Source organism: Salvelinus fontinalis, chromosome 10 (assembly GCF_029448725.1).
Source record: "Salvelinus fontinalis isolate EN_2023a chromosome 10, ASM2944872v1, whole genome shotgun sequence".
Classification (NCBI taxonomy): Eukaryota; Metazoa; Chordata; class Actinopteri; order Salmoniformes; family Salmonidae; genus Salvelinus; species Salvelinus fontinalis.
The window spans coordinates 4,172,445-4,191,346 of NC_074674.1; the positions used below are offsets into that span (position 1 = coordinate 4,172,445).

General features: G+C 44.3%; 1 non-coding gene across 1 annotated transcript; it reads left to right on the forward strand.

The window, feature by feature from the left end:
• Positions 1-723: 723 nt before the first annotated feature.
• On the forward strand, positions 724-799 carry trnaa-ugc (transfer RNA alanine (anticodon UGC)). Its single transcript has one exon. It is a non-coding gene; the product is annotated as a tRNA-Ala (tRNA).
• The last annotated feature ends 18,103 nt before the right edge of the window (positions 800-18,902 follow it).

Here is an 18,902-nt window from a genome sequence, read left to right on the forward strand (position 1 = left end):
TGTGTAAGGGGCCTCTGGTATGATGCCGTTGCTTGATGCTCCAGTTGGAGAGGCTGATACGAAAACGAGCTTCCGCAGGAGAGTGGGCTGACAGAGGAGGACCCTTGGTTTGCTGTAGATGATGTTGTTGAATGAATAAAAAGTGATGTTTGTCCTCCCTGTTGTGAAGGTTTGAAGTTCCCGGGTGGCGACGAGCCCACCTGGTACAGGTTGTATAGAGGGATCGACCTGAGGGTTTAACATATTCTCGTTTTTTGGTTTACTAATGTGTGGTTGGCCACTCCAGGTGTAGTTATTGGAGTGGTCTCCTTTTTGGTCCTTGCTCATTTACGACTCAACTTACATTGATGCTATTGGTGTCCCTAAGGGGTGCCAGATGAATATAAATTGGTTGACCAAGTAGCCGCAGGTTTTGAATCATCATTTTGTTGGTGGTGTACAGTTAATAAAAATGTGGACAGAATCAACTACATTCATTTTAATGTCCAGAAACTGGGCAATTGGACTCAACAAGGCTTCGAGGCGGTCCATGGACAATTGGCAGCTACGTCCCTGATGGCATTTCAAAATAGAATCGTGGTTGATATGTTATTGGCTGAACGGGGGGGGGGGGTCTGTGCAATGTTTGGTGAACAGTGTTGTACTTTCATTCCCAATAACACAGCTACGGATGGGAGTCTGACTGTAGCATTGGAGGGACTTCGTACCCTTAATGGCCCCGTTGGCCCCGTGTGGCTCAGTTGGTAGAGCATGGCGCTTGCAACGCCAGGGTTGTGGGTTCGATTCCCACGGGGGGCCAGTACACAAAAAAAAAAAAATATGAATGTATGTACTTGTAAGTCGCTCTGGATAAGAGCGTCTGCTAAATTACTTAAAATGTAAAAAAATTAATGGTAAGATGAAACAGCATTCTGGAGTGGACACTACTATGTGGGACTCATGGATGGATGCTTTTGGTAAATATAAGACGCTGGTTTCCTCCATCCTAGTATCAATTTCTGAAGAGAGGGAATTAAAAATTTGTCTTCTGACAAATTTTATCCCTTAGCTTTGTCTTTTTTATACTTTTATGTCACGTCTCTTGTGAGACGTGAAGAGAGGGAATTAAAAATGTGTCTTCTGACAAATTTTATCCCTTAGCTTTGTCTTTTTTATACTTTTATGTCACGTCTCTTGTGAGACGTGAAGAGAGGGAATTAAAAATTTGTCTTCTGACAAATTTTATCCTTTAGTTTTGTCTTTTTATATACTTTTATATCACGTCTCTTGTGAGACGTGAAGAGAGGGATTTGTAAGAAATTGTAATAGGGACTGGAAACTAGTAATAACTACATTTCAACATAAGTCATCTTTTATACAAAATACACATACTCCTCATTTCTCTTGGACATATGCTGGACTTATTAAGACACCAACTACAGACACACATAATTCCCCTCCCCCATGATAACCACAGACACACACAACTCAGGGTTGGAGCTCAAGACAAAGAACTATCTCAGGAACCAATGGAACGTGGACACCAGGCCTGTCCAGGACTACCCAAGACCCAGATCGACCAATCAGAAGGCCAGACTCGCAGGTCTACCTACTTTGCTTGTTGTCTATATAATACTGTACAATTGTTGAAACTACCTCTTTCCGGACGATTTCATACAAATCAGACAGAAAGAGCCGTGCCGCACGCTTTGCCTAATATCTTTACACTTGAATAAATCTGCCTTATTATAAAATTATACACCTTGTCATATGTCTCCTCTTGTTCTCCTGTCTCCAGTAAAACAAATTATCAACATTAGTATTTGTATATATGTGCCTTTTGGTTTCCATTGGGGGGGTCAATTATTGTTACTATGTCCGTTGGTGCGTGTGAGTACCTGTGCTGTGTGTTTGGCTTTCGTGACATTGTGGATTGCGCAGATGATTACGGGTCTAGTCCCGTGTGTTAATCATTGTGCACGTGTGTTATTTATTCAAGGTACTCCTCACTCTTTTGTTTTGGGTTTCTACCCTGTGTTTTGTTACGTGATTGTTTGGTCTTCATCCCCATGCCTTTCCATGGCACGCCGTAATTTTGGGTAAAATAAAAAACACAATTATGCATTCCTGCGCCTGTCTCCCGAATCATTCATACCAACGTGACAGGTTTCATGGCTGTAGCACATTCGGAGATCGATTTATAGCCAGCAATAAAAAAAACTATTCTGGGATTTTAAACTAACACGTTATTTTTGTCTTAGAAGAACAATATTAATATCAAAGGTGAGTTCCTAAAGAGTTCAGGAAGCCAAGCTAGAGCTCTGTGACATTTACAGCGACGGGGGCAGATGTTTTGATCAAGAGAGACCTTTAGAAAATATGCACATTTTCTCTAACACTAAATATACAAATATGTATTTTACAGTTATAAAGAAGGTGAAATATTATAGTTAGTCATTTGTTTTATTGATTATACTATAATTTGAAAAAATACAAGTCATTTCAAGCCTTATTCATACAGTTTTATTTCATATTTACATATTTGATTTGTAATTTTTATAGTGTGTACTTGAGCTTGTGTCCTCAAAGGTGACTACACCTCAGCAATTTATAACTATTTTTACCAGAAAGGTGAGATTTTAACTTTTCTTGGAGTATGCAGCTTTACTAGTTATTGTTTATGGCCGTCTCATGATAAATAATTACTTTTGGGGATTCGTAGATTTCATTTAGTTACATTTAAGATGTTTTAAACCAAGACAGGCCATTCATTTATCATTACTTTAGAAGGCTCAGATAACCATCTGTGTGTATGCGCCCTTTCTCTCTCCCTTCTGCAGGACTTTTATGGATCCAGGTGTGACTGTCGTGATTGTCACAGCTGCAACCTAACTATTTAACATGACTGAGTGTGTAATTATTGGATATCGACTGTGAATTTAACTATGAATACTACTCCAGTGTTACTGTTATTGTGTGCCACTAGGTCGGCTTTTATGGCAGCTTTTGTTATATTCAGGTGCCCTGACTCGAACATAGTGTGGAAGCTCTACCCACCTGGTGGCCTGGAATTGGCTGGAATCTGCAGAGGAGGAAGCCCTGCACAGAGGGAAGATTCATTTGTGTTCATTCACGTCACCTACCTGAGGTCCTCTTGTGTGTTTCAGTCTTGAAGCAACGCTGCTGATTCCTTGTCTCTCTACCAGATAGCTACCTGGCTGGTGACAGTGGAGCTGCAGGCTGCTGACCTCACCAGGCGATGTTCTCACACCTCAGCTGAGCAGTGGATCCAATACAACAAACCATGCAGCATATCCTCAATTTTTTAGTTTAGTTTATTAATTCGACCATTTAAAAAAACAAGCACACATAAAACTTAAAAGCCATACATGCACATGAATAAAATCATTGAGGATAACACACAATAAAGTCTGGGACTTATTTCTATTGTGGTCCTCTTGAGACAAGATGGCTATACAAGATCGAACACAGTATGGCAGTGAAATAATAAAACAAAAACATAAAAGAAGAACATCTATCTCATCATTCCAGTTACATCATAGGGGTTATTCATATGGGCACAGAGGACATCACACATATTTTTACTTTATTTTTTAAAGCTATCCAGAGAGGACGTTGTTTTTATAGGCAGAGGCAACTCATTCTATTCTGAGGCTCCAGTATACAAGAAAGTACCTTTCCCAGCATTACTCCTGAACCTGTATAAGCACACATCAGCAACACCTGATCTGGTGCTGGGATTGTGTGCATCCCTAACACGAGGAAAGTAATCACTTAAATATCTGGGCGCAGGACCATAAATACTCCTGTAAACCAAGCCTAGTCTAATCTGGGACACCCTAGCCTCAACAGGCAGCCAGTTTAGTTCCTGAAAGTAGATCCTGCCTATGTGCGTACGTGGACTCACCTTCAAAACTACCCTGATCAACTTATTCTGGGCTATCTCGAGCTTCCCCTTCATAAGTTTAGATAAGCCCCCAAACCAGGAAGTACTAGCATAGTCAAAATGGCATTGAATGAGGGCAGTAGCTAGCACTTTCATGGAGTCCTTATCAAGCAGCTTGGACTTTCTAGCCAAAAACTTAATCCTGGCATTAACCTTCCCTAGCACCTTATTGGCCATGCTCACACCTCCCAAGCTTCCATCAAGGATACATCCCAAGTAGCTAACAGGGTGTGAGGTGCTGACTACTAAAACCTCTAACTCCACTCTGATTTCAGACAACCTACACAATTTAGGCCTGGATCCAAAAATAATTGCTTCAGTTTTCCCTAAGTGCAGAGATAACTTATTATCTCCAAGCCATTTGCTAATGTTAGTAAGCTCTGTGCTAAGTATGCTCTCCAATATAGTTTTACTTTTGTGAGACACCAGAAGTGTAGTCATCCGCATAAAGAAAAAGACAGCAAGAACAAGCATCTTTCATATCATTAATATACAATAGTGTAGTAGTGTAATGGTATAGTAGTACAGCATCTTGGTTAAATACAAAGATTCTCTTTTATATTCTCCTCTACATTTGGATTGACACTGGTGCTTGTGTGCATCGAAGATGTTTTATGAGCTTTGATGAGAGGCATAACCATGTGGCTTTAGAAGTATAACACACAAACGTTTGATAATGCTATCCATAACTCTTACATACACTACTGTTTTCTAAAAGTTATTATTAAAACTGTGATGATGGTCCCTTTCCCACAGAAAATAATCCAACTCGTAACTTTGATTTGGACTACTGTGTTCTGTCATAGCACCCACACTATGATGAAAGTTCCTAGATATGGAATTTCTTGTTAACAAAGTACAGTTTTGGCAATTCGGTTAGGACATCTACTTTGTGCATGATACAAGTAATTTTTCTAACAATTGTTTACAGACAGATTATTTCACTTATAATTCACTGTATCACAATTCCAGTGGGTCAGAAGTTTACATACTCTAAGTTGACTGTGCCTTTAAACAGCTTGGAAAATTCCAGAAAATGATATCATGGCTTTAGAAGCTTCTGATAGGCTAATTGACATCATTTGAGTCAATTGGAGGTGTACCTGTGGATGTATTTCAAGGCCTACCTTCAAACTCAGTGCCTCTTTGCTTGACATCATAGGTAAATCAAAAGAAAACAGCCAAGACCTCAGAAAGAAATGGTAGACCTCCACAAGTCTGGTTCATCCTTGGGAGCAATTTCCAAACGCCTGATGGTACCACGTTCATCTGTACAAACAATAGTAAGCAAGTATAAACAACATGGGACCACGCAGCCATCATACCGCTCAGGAAGGAGACGTGTTCTGTCTCCTAGAGATGAACGTACTTTGGTGTGAAAAGTGCAAATCAATCCCAGAACAACAGCAAAGGACCCTGTGAAGATGCTGGAGGAAACAGGTACACAAGTATCTATATTCACAGTAAAACAAGTCCTATATCGACATAACCTGAAAAGCCGCTGAACAAGGAAGAAGTCACTGCTCCTAAACCGTCATAAAAAAGCCAGACTACGGTTTGCAACTGCATGCACATGGGGACAAACATCGTACTTTTTGGAGAAATGTCCTCTGGTCTGATGAAACAAAAATAATATGTTTGGCCATAATGACCATCGTAATGTTTGGAGGGAGAAGGTGGGATGCTTGCAAGCCGAAGAACACCATCCCAATCGTGAAGCACGGGGGTGGCAGCATCATGTTGTGGGGGTGCTTTGCTGCAGGAGGGACTGGTGCACTTCACAAAATAGATGGCATCATAAGGGAGGAAAATTATGTGGATATATTGATGCAACGTCTCAAGACATCAGTCAGGAAGTTAAAGCTTGGTCGCAAATCGGTCTTCCAAATGGACAATGACCCCAGGCATACTTCCAAAGTTGTGGCAAAATGGCTTAAGGACAACAAAGTCAAGGTATTGGAGTGGCCATCACAAAGCCCTGACCTCAATCCTATAGAAAATGTGTGGGCAGAATTGAAAAAGCGTGTGCGAGCAAGGAGGCCTACAAACCTGACTCAGTTACACCAGCTCTGTCAGGAGGAATGGGCCAAAATTCACCCAACTTATAGTGGGAAGTTTGTGGAAGGCTACCCGAAACGTTTGACCCAAATTAAGCAATTTAAAGGCAATGCTATCATATACTAATTGAGTGTATGTAAACTTCTGACCCACTGTGAATGTGATGAAAGAAATAATAGATGAAATAAATCATTCTCTCTACTATTATTCTGACATTTCACATTCTTAAAATAAAGTGGTGATCCTAACTGACCTAAGGCAGGGAATTTTTACTAGGATTAAATGTCAGGAATTGTGAAAAACTGAGTTTAAATGTATTTGGCAAAGGTGTATGTAAACTTACGACTTCAACTGTACGTGATAACCTTTGTATGCTTGCAATGCGCAATGATGGAAAAGTACTGGGTAAATGGAGATGTACTGCTTTAGTTCTCAAGCTGAGAATTGTCTGCACCTGCTGATAGTCACACAGGCTCATGGCCGAGATAGCAGAGTGAGAAACCCCAGTCTAGACAGGTTTTCTCATCTTAGATACTTTCTATCTAATCCAATACAACAATGTTAAGATATGATTGATGGTAGGTTGTATAAAGAGTGTTGTCTCCTGTTTCGCCACACAGATCTTTACTATAGACTACTGAGGTATTCTGTATCTGAATCTCTCTCTGCAATTGCATTTTATTACTAAAGAGTTTTATACCAAGGTTCCTGTGTCTGTGTCATCTATCTGGAAGACTGATTGTTAAAGGAAACGTACATCCCCCCATGCAAAGGACCACCCAACAACTCCTTTTCCCTGTCTCTCCTGTCCTCTCTGTCACTCCTTTCCTCTCTGTCACTTCTCCCCTATCACTCCTCTCTCCTGTACTCTCTCACTCCTCTCTCCTGTCTCTCCTGTTTTTATTTTATTTATTTAACCTTTATTTAACCTTTATTTAACTTGGCAAGTCAGTTAAGAACAAATTCTTATTTACAATGGCGGCCTACCAAAAGGCAAAAGGCCTCCTGCGGGGATAGGGGCTGGGATAAAAACAATAATACAAAATTAATAATATAGGACAAAACACACATCACGACAAGAGAGACCTAAGACAACAACATAGCATGGCAGCAACACATGACAACACAGCATGATAGCAACACAACAAGACAACAACATGGAAGCAACACAACATGGCTGCAGCACAACATGGTAGCAGTACAAATATGGTGCCAACATTATTGATCACAGACAACATCACAAAGGGCAGCACAACATCCTGCGAAGCAACTGTCAGTAAGAGTGTCCGTGATTGAATCTTTGAATGAAGAGATGGAGATAAAACTGTCCAGTTTGTTGCAGCTCGTTCCAGTCGCTAGCTGAATGGCAGAATGGGTGTTGTATGTGGAGGATGAGGGCTGCAGTAGATATCTCAGATAGTGGGGAGTGAGGCCTAAGAGGGTTTTATGAACAAGCATCAACCAGTGGGTCTACAGAGATGACCAGTTTATAGAGGAGTATAGAGTGCAATGATGTGTCCTACAAGGAGCATTGGTGGCAAATCTGATGGCCGAATGGTAAAGACCATCTAGCCGCTCGAGAGCACCCTCAGCTGCCGATCTATAAATCTCCATAGTCTAGCATGGGTAGGATGGTCATCTGAATCAGGGTTAGTTTGGCAGATGGGGTGAAAGAGGAGCGATTACAATAGAGGAAACCAATTCTAGATTTAACTTTAGCCTGCAGCTTTGATATGTGCTGAGAGAAGGACAGTGTACCGTCTAGCCATTCTCCCAAGTACTTGTATAAGGTGACTACCTCTAAACCCTCAGAGGTAGTAATCACACCTGTGGGGAGAGGGGCATTCTTCTTACCAAACCACATGACCTTTGTTTTGAAGGTGTTCAGAACAAGGTTAAGGGCAGAGGAAGCTTGTTGGACACTAAGAAAACTTTGTTGTAGAGCGTTTAACACAAAATCCAGGGAGGGGCCAGCTGAGTATAAGACTATCATCTGCATATAAATGGATGAGAGAGCTTCCTACTGCCTGAGCTATGTTGTTGATGTAAATTGAGAAGAACGTGGGGTCTAGGATCGAGCCTTGGGGTACCTAGCCGGTTCCCCTCTCTCCACTGGGATTCTCTGCCTCTAACCCTATTACAGGGGCCGAGTCACTGGCTTACTGGTGCTCTTCCATGCCGTCCCTAGGAGGGGTGCGTCACTTGAGTGGGTTGAGTCACTGACGTGGTCTTCCTGTCTGGGTTGGCGCCCCCCCTTGGGTTGTGCCGTGGCGGAGATCTTTGTGGGCTATACTCGGCCTTGTCTCAGGATGTCAAGTTGGTGGTTGAAGATATCCCTCTAGTGATGTGGGGGCTGTGCTTTGGCAAAGTGGGTGGGATTATATCCTGCCTGTTTGGCCCTGTCCGGGGGTATCATCGGATGGGGCCACAGTGTCTCCTGACCCCTCCTGTCTCAGCCTCCAGTATTTATGCTGCAGTAGTTTATGTGTCGGGGTCTAGGGTCAGTCTGTTATATCTGGAGTATTTCTCCAGTGTCCTGTGTGAATTTAAGTATGCTCTCTCTAATTCTCTCTTTCTCTTTTTCTTTCTTTCTTTCTCTCTCTCGGGGGACCTGAGCCCTAGGACCATGCCTCAGGACTACCTGGCATGATGACTCCTTGCTGTCCCCAGTCCACCTGGGCGTGCTGCTGCTCCAGTTTCAACTGTTCTGCCTGCGGATATGGAACCCTGACCTGTTCACCGGATGTGCTACCTGTCCCAGACCTGCTGTTTTCAACTCCCTAGAGACAGCAGGAGAGGTAGAGATACTCTCAATGATCGGCTATGAAAAGCCAACTGACATTTACTCCTGAGGTGCTGACCTGTTGCACCCTCGACAACTACTGTGATTATTATTATTTGACAATGCTGGTCATCTCTGAACATTTGAACATCTTGGCATAGTTCTGTTATAATCTCCACCCGGCACAGCCAGAAGAGGACTGGCCACCCGTCATAGCCTGGTTCCTCTCTAGGTTTCTTCCTAGGTTCTGGCCTTTCTAGGGAGTTTTTCCTAGCCCCAAACACCTGCATTGCTTGCTGTTTGGGGTTTTAGGCTGGGTTTCTGTACAGCACTTTGTGACATCAGCTGATGTAAGAAGGGCTTTATAAATACATTTGTTTGTTTGTTTGTTTGACCAGAAAGCCAATGAAGCTTACCAGTTATTCTATCACAGGAGGCATTCAGTGCGCCCCCTACCGGAATTACACCCTGAACAGAGTGTCAGAGTCAAGCTGGACGGAGAGAAAGGATGGAAAACCCCAGCAGTTATCATCAGCAAATCTCCAGAGCCGAGATCCTACGTTGTGGTAACTGAAAACAACACCATCGCTCGGAGAAACAGGTGACACCTTCAGGCTTTTCCAGAGCCACCTACTCCAGAGAGACAGCAGCAGAACAACAAAGGAGTCACCCAGTATACCAGTGAGGCCCCACCTGTGAGCCAGCCAACTCCCATCCCCTCAGTCCACCACCTCAGCCAGCCTCACCACAACTGGCGAGAAAGACCTCCAGAGGTCGAGAGGTAAAACTACCACTGAGGTTCAGAGACACTTGAAAAAAAAAGAAAAGAAGGAAAGCGGTATGGGAACAGCGACTGTTTCAGGGCAGAGTAATCATTATGTTGCTGTGGACAAAGGGCTGTCTACCCCAATGTCCTAGTTGACACAGTTATATGTATTGTTGATGTTAAAGAAAAACCAAATGTATGTTACAAAAAAAAATATGTAATTGAAATACAAATAGTTTGTATTGAAACGGTCCACAGGGTGAATATTTGTATTAGGTAGAGAGGAGGTTATAGTTTTGATTTCTCTCTGAAAAGGGGAGATGTAGTGATGTCTGATAGATATCTCCATAATGGATTGGTTATGCGTGTCATCGTCATAATCAGATATGTTTAACCTAGCAATGAGGGCTAGCATACAGTAGCTCGGTGAACTGCATGTTAATTGTCTGATTTAAGAGTTATTAACCTAACTAAACCGGATAATTCACTGCCTCGTCTCCATCATGACAAACGGGAAGTGACAACTTTGTGAGAATTTGACTTCTGGGTAACCGAGATTAGGCCGACATTAAAATGCAAGCAAGACGCAAACAATACAGCTCTAAAAATGTCAAATGTTTTCATTTTGTCGCTGGTGCTACATGTCAATGTGAATAATTTTTCATATTCACCCCCTTTAAGGGGTATAACATTACAATTGTATGGCTAATAGGCTATGTGTTTGTAGATCGACTGAGGTGAAAGAGCAGTCAAGGTGATAATGACCGGGGTCTGTTCTCCAAATAGCATTTGAAAGCATTTAAATTGTAAAGAAATGCAGTAAATGAGCTTTACAACACCCGGAAGTTGTCAAAAAAATTGAAAATGGTGTTGGAAAATTGTGTTTTAATGAGACGGTACGCATATTTTTCAGTGTCACACTGGTAAAGCTAGTTAAGGAGGAAACCGACCAGGGGTTAAAAAACGTTTACGGAACACAACCAAAAGACAAAAAATAACAAACTTTTTTGAGGAACGGAAACAGAACAGGAAACGAAAGTGATCCGGAACAGAACCATTCATTTGTTTTCTTGAGAACTTGTTACTAATGTTCCTTTTTGTTCTAAGTATATAATTCTGTAATATAGTGAAGTTATGACGCTAGTAATAGCCTAAAAACATTCCAATTCACGTCACGTAATGATCATGGTCAGCACTTCAAGCCAATCCTCCTCCATGTCCACCCCTCTCTCCCGCTCTCTCCCCACCAGTGAAATTTCAATCTCTTCTCGCGCCTGCACTTATCTGTCGATCAAACATGTTAAACTACACTACATGACCAAAAGTATGTGGACACCTGCTCGTTGAACATCTCATTCCAAAACCGTAATTCTATCCTCCTGATTCCTGCTTACAAGCAAAACCTACCAGTGACTCGTTCAATACGGAAGTGGTCAGATGACGCAGAGGCTAAGCTATAGGACTGTTTTTCTAGCACAGACTGGAACATGCTCCGGGATTCATCAGATAGGATTGAGGAGTAGACCACATCATTTCTCAATAAGTGCATTGATGACATTGTTCCCACAGTAACCGTACATACATATCCCAACCAGAAGCCATGGATTATAGGCAACATCCGCACTGAGCTAAAGAGTAGAGCTCCTGCTTTCAAATAGCAGGACAGCAATCCGGATCCTTATAAGAAATCCCTCTATGTCCTCCGACTAACCATCAAACAGGCAAAGCATCAATACAGGACAAAGATTAAAACCTACTACACCGGCTCTGATGCTCATCGGATCTGGCAGGGCTTGGAAACTATTACAGATTACAAAGGGAAGCCCAGACGCGAGCTGCCCGGTGACATGAGCATACTAGACGAGCTAAATAACTTCTATGCGTGCTTTGAGGCAAGCAACACTGAAGCATGCATGATTGCACCAGCTGTTCCAACTGTGTGATCACGCTGTCTGTAGCCGATGTAAGACCTTTTTAACCCGTCAACATTCACAAGGCTGCAGAGCCAGACGGATTACCAGGACGTGTACTCAGAGCCTATGCTGACCAACTCGCATGTGTCTTCACTGACATGTTCAACCTGTCCCTGACCGAGCTTGTAATACCTACATGTTTCAAGCAGACCACCATAGTCTCTGTGCTCATAAACGCCAACATCATCATTAAGTTTGCCAACGACACAACAGTGGTAGGCCTGATCACCGAAAATGATGAGACAGCCTATAGGGAGGAGGTTAGAGACCTGGCATTGTGGTGCCAGGACAACAACCTCTCCCTCAACGTGATCAAGACAAAGGAGCTGATCGTGGACTACAGGAAAAGGAGGACCGAGCACACCCCCATTCAAATCGACGGGGCTGTAATGGAGCGGGTTGAGAGCTTCCACATTACCAACAAACTATCATGGTCCAAACACAGTGCATGACAATGCCTATTCTCCCTCAGGAGACTGAAAAGATTTGGCATGGGTCCTTAGATCCTCAAAAGGTTCTACAGCTGCACCATCGAGAGCATCCTGACTGGTTGCATCACTGCCTGGTATGGCAACTGCTCGGCCTCCGACGCAAGGCACTACAGAGGGTAGTGCGTACGGCCCAGTACATCACTGGGGCCAAGCTTCCTGCCATCTAGGACCTCTATACCAGGCGGTATAGGGAAGGCCCTAAAAATTGTCAGAGACTCTAGCCACCCCAGTCATAGACTGTTCTCTCTGCTACCACACAGCAAGCGGTACCGGAGCTCCAAGTCTAGGTCCAAAAGGCTCCTTAACAGCTTCTACCCACAAGCCATAAGACTGCTGAACAGTTAACCAAATGGCTACCTGGACTATTTGCATTGAACCCCTTTATTTAATTTAAAGCTGCTGCTACTCAATTTTTATTATCTATGCATAGTCACTTACCCCTACCTACAGTACCAGTCAAAATTGTATTTATTTTATTTCATAGTGTTGATGTCTTCACTATTATTCTACAATGTAGAAAATAGTAAAAATGAAGAAGATTTGAATGAGTAGGTGTGTCCAAACTTGTGACTGGTACAAAAAGTATTTAGTCAGCCTCCAATTGTGCAAGTTCTCCCACTTAAAAAGATGAGAGAGGCCTATAATTTTCATCATAGGTACACTTCAACTATGACAGACAAAATGAGAAGAACAAAAAACCAGAGAATCACATTGTAGGATTTTTAATGAATTTATTCGCAAATTATGGTGGAAATAAGTATTTGGTCACCTACAAACAAGCAAGATTTTTGGCTCTCACAGACCTGTAACTTCTTCTTTAAGAGGCTCCTCTGTCCTCCACTCGTTACCTGTATTAATGGCACCTGTTTGAACTTGTTATCAGTATAAAAGACACCTGTCCACAACCTCAAACAGTCACACTCCAAACTCCACTATGGCCAAGACCAAAGAGCTGTCAAAGGACACCAGAAACAAAATTGTAGACCTGCACCAGGCTAGGAAGACTGAATCTGCAATAGGTAAGCAGCTTGGATTGAAGAAATCAACTGTGGGAGCAATTATTATGAAATGGAAGTCATACAAGACCACTGATAATCTCCCTCGATCTGGGGCTCCACGCAAGATCTCACCCCGTGGGGTCAAAATGATCACAAGAACGGTGAGCAAAAATCCCAGAACCACACGGGGGGACCTAGTGAATGACCTGCAGAGTGCTGGGACCAAAGTAACAAAGCCTACCATTAGTAACACACTACGCCGCCAGGGACTCAACTCCTGCAGTGCCAGACGTGTCCCCCTGCTTAAGCCAGTACATGTCCAGGCCCGTCTGAAGTTTGCTAGAGAGCATTTGGATGATCCAGAAGAAGATTGGGAGAATGTCATATGGTCAGATGAAACCAAAATATAACTTTTTGGTAAAAACTCAACTCGTTGTGTTTGGAGGACAAAGAATGCTGAGTTGCATCCAAAGAACACCATACCTACTGTGAAGCATGGGGGTGGAAACATGCTTTGGGGCTGTTTTTCTGCAAAGGGACCAGGACGACTGATCCGTGTAAAGGACAGAATGAATGGGGTCATGTATCGTGAGATTTTGAGAGAAAACCTCCTTCCATCAGCAAGGGCATTGAAGATGAAACGTGGCTGGGTCTTTCAAATCAAATCAAATCAAGTTTATTTTATATAGCCCTTCGTACATCAGCTAATATCTCGAAGTGCTGTATAGAAACCCAGCCTAAAACCCCAAACAGCAAGCAATGCAGGTGTAGAAGCACAGCGGCTAGGAAAAACTCCCTAGAAAGGCCAAAACCTAGGAAGAAACCTAGAGAGGAACCAGGCTATGAGGGGTGGCCAGTCCTCTTCTGGCTGTGCTGGGTGGAGATTATTTACATTTACATTTACATTTAAGTCATTTAGCAGACGCTCTTATCCAGAGCGACTTACAAATTGGTGCATTCACCTTATGATATCCAGTGGAACAACCACTTTACAATAGTGCATCTAAATCTTTTAGGGGGGGGGGGGGGTTGGAAGGATTACTTTATCCTATCCTAGGTATTCCTTAAAGAAGTGGGGTTTCAGGTGTCTCCGGAAGGTGGTGATTGACTCCGCTGACCTGGCGTCGTGAGGGAGTTTGTTCCACCATTGGGGTGCCAGAGCAGCGAACAGTTTTGACTGGGCTGAGCGGGAACTGTACTTCCTCAGAGGTAGGGAGGCGAGCAGGCCAGAGGTGGATGAACGCAGTGCCCTTGTTTGGGTGTAGGGCCTGATCAGAGCCTGAAGGTACGGAGGTGCCGTTCCCCTCACAGCTCCGTAGGCAAGCACCATGGTCTTGTAGCGGATGCGAGCTTCAACTGGAAGCCAGTGGAGAGAGCGGAGGAGCGGGGTGACGTGAGAGAACTTGGGAAAGTTGAACACCAGACGGGCTGCGGCGTTCTGGATGAGTTGTAGGGGTTTAATGGCACAGGCAGGGAGCCCAGCCAACAGCGAGTTGCAGTAATCCAGACGGGAGATGACAAGTGCCTGGATTAGGACCTGCGCCGCTTCCTGCGTGAGGCAGGGTCGTACTCTGCGAATGTTGTAGAGCATGAACCTACAGGAACGGGTCACCGCCTTGATGTTAGTTGAGAACGACAGGGTGTTGTCCAGGATCACGCCAAGGTTCTTAGCACTCTGGGAGGAGGACACAATGGATTTGTCAACCGTGATGGCGAGATCATGGAACGGGCAGTCCTTCCCCGGGAGGAAGAGCAGCTCCGTCTTGCCGAGGTTCAGCTTGAGGTGGTGATCCGTCATCCACACTGATATGTCTGCCAGACATGCAGAGATGCGATTCACCACCTGGTTATCAGAGGGGGGAAAGGAGAAGATTAATTGTGTGTCGTCTGCATAGCAATGATAGGAGAGACCATGTGAGGATATGACAGAGCCAAGTGACTTGGTGTATAGCGAGAATAGGAGAGGGCCTAGAACAGAGCCCTGGGGGACACCAGTGGTGAGAGCACGTGGTGCGGAGACAGATTCTCGCCACGCCACCTGGTAGGAGCGACCTGTCAGGTAGGACGCAATCCAAGCGTGGGCCGCGCCGGAGATGCCCAGCTCGGAGAGGGTGGAGAGGAGGATCTGATGGTTCACAGTATCAAAGGCAGCCGATAGGTCTAGAAGGATGAGAGCAGAGGAGAGAGAGTTAGCTTTAGCAGTGCGGAGCGCCTCCGTGACACAGAGAAGAGCAGTCTCAGTTGAATGACTAGTCTTGAAACCTGACTGATTTGGATCAAGAAGGTCATTCTGAGAGAGATAGCAGGAGAGCTGGCCAAGGACGGCACGTTCAAGAGTTTTGGAGAGAAAAGAAAGAAGGGATACTGGTCTGTAGTTGTTGACATCGGAGGGATCGAGTATAGGTTTTTTCAGAAGGGGTGCAACTCTCGCTCTCTTGAAGACGGAAGGGACGTAGCCAGCGGTCAAGGATGAGTTGATGAGCGAGGTGAGGTAAGGGAGAAGGTCTCCGGAAATGGTCTGGAGAAGAGAGGAGGGGATAGGGTCAAGCGGGCAGGTTGTTGGGCGGCCGGCCGTCACAAGACGTGAGATTTCATCTGGAGAGAGAGGGGAGAAAGAGGTCAAAGCACAGGGTAGGGCAGTGTGAGCAGAACCAGCGGTGTCGTTTGACTTAGCAAACGAGGATCGGATGTCGTCGACCTTCTTTTCAAAATGGTTGACGAAGTCATCAGCAGAGAGGGAGGAGGGGGAAGGAGGGGGAGGAGGATTCAGGAGGGAGGAGAAGGTGGCAAAGAGCTTCCTAGGGTTAGAGGCAGATGCTTGGAATTTAGAGTGGTAGAAATTGGCTTTAGCAGCAGAGACAGAAGAGGAGAATGTAGAGAGGAGGGAGTGAAAGGATGCCAGGTCCACAGGGAGGCGAGTTTTCCTCCATTTCCGCTCGGCTGCCCGGAGCCCTGTTCTGTGAGCTCGCAATGAGTCATCGAGCCACGGAGCAGGAGGGGAGGACCGAGCCGGCCTGGAGGATAGGGGACATAGAGAGTCAAAGGATGCAGAAAGGGAGGAGAGGAGGGTTGAGGAGGCAGAATCAGGAGATAGGTTGGAGAAGGTTTGAGCAGAGGGAAGAGATGATAGGATGGAAGAGGAGAGAGTAGCGGGGGAGAGAGAGCGAAGGTTGGGACGGCGCGATACCATCCGAGTAGGGGCAGTGTGGGAAGTGTTGGATGAGAGCGAGAGGGAAAAGGATACAAGGTAGTGGTCGGAGACTTGGAGGGGAGTTGCAATGAGATTAGTGGAAGAACAGCATCTAGTAAAGATGAGGTCAAGCGTATTGCCTGCCTTGTGAGTAGGGGGGGAAGGTGAGAGGGTGAGGTCAAAAGAGGAGAGGAGTGGAAAGAAGGAGGCAGAGAGGAATGAGTCAAAGGTAGACGTGGGGAGGTTAAAGTCACCCAGAACTGTGAGAGGTGAGCCATCCTCAGGAAAGGAACTTATCAGGGCGTCAAGCTCATTGATGAACTCTCCAAGGGAACCTGGAGGGCGATAAATGATAAGGATGTTAAGCTTGAAAGGGCTGGTAACTGTGACAGCATGGAATTCAAAGGAGGCGATAGACAGATGGGTCAGGGGAGAAAGAGAGAATGTCCACTTGGGAGAGATGAGGATCCCAGTGCCACCACCCCGCTGACCAGAAGCTCTCGGGGTGTGCGAGAACACGTGGGCAGACGAGGAGAGAGCAGTAGGAGTAGCAGTGTTATCAGTGGTAATCCATGTTTCCGTCAGTGCCAAGAAGTCGAGGGACTGGAGGGAAGCATAGGCTGAGATGAACTCTGCCTTGTTGGCCGCAGATCGGCAGTTCCAGAGGCTGCCTGAGACCTGGAACTCCACGTGGGTCGTGCGCGCTGGGACCACCAGGTTAGAGTAGCAGCGGCCACGCGGTGTGAAGCGTTTGTATGGTCTGTGCAGAGAGGAGAGAACAGGGATAGACAGACACATAGTTGACAGGCTACAGAAGAGGCTACGCTAATGCAAAGGAGATTGGAATGACAAGTGGACTACACGTCTCGAATGTTCAGAAAGTTAAGCTTACGTTGCAAAAAATCTTATTGACTAAAATGATATAGTACTGCTGGCTGGTGAAATAGGCTAGCTAGCAGTGGCTGCGTTGTTGACTTTGTTTGAAAGTGTAGCTGGCTAGGTAACCTCTAACTGGCTAGGTAACCTCGACAATTACTCTAGACTACACAATTATCTTGGATACAAAGATGGCTATGTAGCCAGCTAAGATCAAACAAATCAAACTGTTGTACTGTAATGAAATGAAATGTAATACTACCTGTGGAGCAAAGCGGAATGCAACTACTCGCTCCAACCCGGAAGTCCGTATCGTAGAGGGAGAGGCAATAGAAGTGTTGTTTCTTGTATTATTGTCTTTTGTGTCTTTAGAGGACTGCTTCACCTTAATGTCCCCTTTCCCCCCTTTCCCTTTTCTTCTGTCCTTATTTTGTCCCACTTTGTCCCTTCTTTGTCCCTTCTTCTCTTCTGCCAACTAGACACTCCTTGTTAGCTAGCTAGCTTCTTCCAGGAATGTCCCTAGCAACAGGTAAACAACTTAGCTAGCTAAGAAAACGGTATAATTTTATGAAAAAATTGTTACTTTTTCAAAAGCCTTTCTTCTTTGTTTGCTGCTTGTTTGGTCTCCTATTCAGTTTGCAGTTTTCTTTCGATTTTTTTTTAATGTACTTTACTCTAAAAAAACATTTAAATTTCAATATTTGTAGGAGCTCATCTTTTTAGCTGCTGCTGCTTAATTTGGAACTCCGGAATTATAACAGAACATGGCCAAGATGTTCAAATGTTCATAAATGACCAGCATGGTCAAATAATAATCAGGAGTAAATGTCAGTTGGCTTTTCATAGCCGATCATTAAGAGTATCTCTACCGCTCCTGCGGTCTCTAGAGAGTTGAAAACAGCAGGTCTGGGACAGGGAGCACGTCCGGTGAACAGGTCAGGGTTCCATAGCCGCAGGGTTCAGGATGACAATGATCCCAAACACACCGCCCGGGCAACGAAGGAGGGGCTTCGTAAGAAGCATTTCAAGGTCCTGGAGTGGCCTAGCCAGTCTCCAGATCTCAACCCCATAGAAAATCTTTGGAGGGAGTTGAAAGTCCGTGTTGCCCAGCAACAGCCCCAAAACATCACTGCTCTAGAGGAGATCTGCATGGAGGAATGGGCCAAAATACCAGCAACAGTGTGTGAAAACCTTGTGAAGACTTACAGAAAACGTTTGACCTCTGTCATTGCCAACAAAGGGTATATAACAAAGTATTGAGATAAACATTTGTTATTGACCAAATACTTATTTTCCACCATAATTTGCAAATAAATTCATTAAAAATCCTACAATGTGATTTTCTGGATTTTTTTTCTCATTTTGTCTGTCATAGTTGAAGTGTACCTATGATGAAAATTACAGGCCTCTCTCATCTTTTTAAGTGGGAGAACTTGCACAATTGGAGGCTGACTAAATACTTTTTTGCCCCACTGTATGACCTCTACTACCTCGACTAACCCGTACCCCAGGACATTGACTCGGTACCGGTACCTCCTGTATATAGCCTTGTTATTGTTATTTTATTGTGGTATTATTTTTACTTTAGTAAAAAGCAAATATAGCAAATATTTTCTCACTCTGCACTGTTCGTTTAGGGCTTGTAAGTAATAATTTCACGGTAAGGTCCACACCTGTTGTATTTGGCACATGTGACAAATACAATTTTATTTGATTTATGGAGATTACATGGCTTTGTGCTTAATTTTATACAGCTGTCAGCAACAGGTGTGGCTGAAATAGACAAATCCATTAATTTGAAGGGGTGTCCACATACTTTTGC